Genomic DNA, 2,249 nt, shown 5'->3' on the forward strand with positions numbered 1-2,249 from the left:
CTGTGCGGGGAGCAGCGCGCCCGGGTGCTGCCGGGCGGGCGGTGTGCAGCGCGGCTCGAGGGTGTTGGGGCGCCTCTCATCGATTTGCGAACAGCAGCAAAAGCTCGGCGAGGGTGTGTGCGCGCGCGTATGTGTGCGCGCGCGCGCGTGTGTGTGTGGTGCGTGTGTCCGCGTGAACGCACTGATAAAGCAGTATGGGAGGGATAAGGGCATTCCTCCGGGAGCTGCCGTGGAGGCTTCTGCGACACTTTAATCAGGCGTTGGCGTCTCCTCTGGGACCCAAATTTCTTCCAAACCTCCACGCCTGAGGTTTGCTGCATCCACCACTGCCAGGCAGTAGCGGCCGGCGCTGGGCTCCTGCTGTGGGCTCGGGGCAGGCAGCGGGGCTGGGCCATGTCACTGCTTCCCAGCCTTCCCGGTCCTGCGAGTGTTTCACATCTGTAAGTTTCGCACACTTCAGAGTAACTCTTTCTCTCTCCTCTCCCCTCCTCCCGGTGCTTGGGGGGCTCCCCGGGAGCGCATCGCATGGTAACAGGGCTGAGACACGGGGCAAAGCAGAAGCTGCTCCAAGAACTGGGTTCTGACACATCAGTGTATTATGCACACACACATGGGTAGGGATGGAGGGGAGGGAGAGCTGAGCGAGAAGCTCAATACTAAGAGCCTGTACGTATTGTATTCTTTGGGATTCTGTGGCATTCCCTCTGTATTCATCATCATTTTCTGGGGACTCTCGTGGAAGACAGAGGATTGCGTTATTGAGAAGCATGCTGTAAAGGCAAGCTGCAGCAGGAAGAGAGTTCTCTTCCCCCTTGTCACTTGTGGAAGCTTTTTCCCATCCTGGCAGGATGAATCCCTGCCTTTACGTAAGCCACAAAGCCAATGTACATTTTCTAATAGGTAGGAACATAAAATTAAAAACAAAACAATAAAGGACTTGAGTTCCAAGAGTGCATTTGTGGATTTGTTCATTTTAGTCCCAGTCACGCCCATGAATAGTATTAATTGCTTTGAGCTTTCTATGCAAAACAGTCCTCATTCACCACAATAAAATGTAGTTTGGAATTTAAGGGAATGAGGAACTAAAATATGCTGAGTCCCTGTGTGGATACACACTTGAAAATGAGGTGCTCTTAAGTGGAACTTCTTCCCCCTTTCATCTCCTTTGGAGACAGAACTAAGCCAGCGGGTTTGTTTGTTTTGTTTTGTTTTTTGTTTTGTTTTGTTTTGTTTTCAAAAGAAGAAAGAATCCATCCTTTCTAGTTTTGAAGCATTTTTTTCTAATGTAAACTGATTTAAAGCAATACATTTATTTATATTCTGTTCAGGAGAATAAAAATTCCCTATGGAAGCCACCTCTGTTCATGTTTTCCAGGGTGCAGTGAGGGGCAAGGTTCCCTTCACTGCCAGATAGGGGCCCAGATGGTGTGAAAACATGGTGCATGGTGCTGCCTACAGTTACATGGTCTTTTTGAGATTTGCTTGAGGAAGTGGCACGTTTCAGTTCCAAAATAGCTGTAATGTCTCACTGTTGGGATGGCGGACATGAGAAAAGTTTATGGAAGAAAAGGAGCAAGAGGAGCTGAGAAAGTTTTTGAACCTGGGGACCAGTGGATCACAGTGGGGAAAGGGGAGGACTGCCGCTGCCGAGTGGTTGGTCTAAATAATGTTTTCCTTGCGTGGCACTGTCCTGGATGGCTTTGTTTTGTCTGCAGTGCGTGCCGTGGGACTGCTTTTGGTGTCTTGTGCTTTGTTGCGATATAGAAGCAGCGTTCCCCGTCACAGTGCCCTGTGTTTTCTAACTAAAGAGAGGGGGTTCAGCACTGCTGAGCAGAAATAAGATGTGTAACTCAATGTGCAGAATTACGTTGGGAAAATCCCATCTCCAGTCTTTTTTTTTTTTCTGCCTCCTCAGGTTTACATCCTGCAATGCTGAAGTAATTTAGAAATTCGTAAATTAAAAACTACATTTAAGTGAGAGATTAAAACGGGACAATGTGGACGATTCGAAGGGAGTCTTCCAGCCCAGCAGTGCTCGCAGTAATGGTAACTTCTGTGCTCCGCTTTTTAGAAGTTAGCAAACCGATCTTCAACTTGTACGTTCTGCTCGTTCCTACTTTTAAATGCAAAATAAGAAACTGTGGGCGCATCCCGCCGCCTCCCCCGTGCCGGCCGCGGTGACGAAGCAAATGAGGCAACGCACTTTAATCCAGCCGCCGCGCGCGGGAAGCGGAGCGCCGGAGCGACCG

This window comes from Meleagris gallopavo, chromosome 3 (genome assembly GCF_000146605.3).
Source record: "Meleagris gallopavo isolate NT-WF06-2002-E0010 breed Aviagen turkey brand Nicholas breeding stock chromosome 3, Turkey_5.1, whole genome shotgun sequence".
Taxonomy (NCBI): domain Eukaryota; kingdom Metazoa; phylum Chordata; class Aves; order Galliformes; family Phasianidae; genus Meleagris; species Meleagris gallopavo.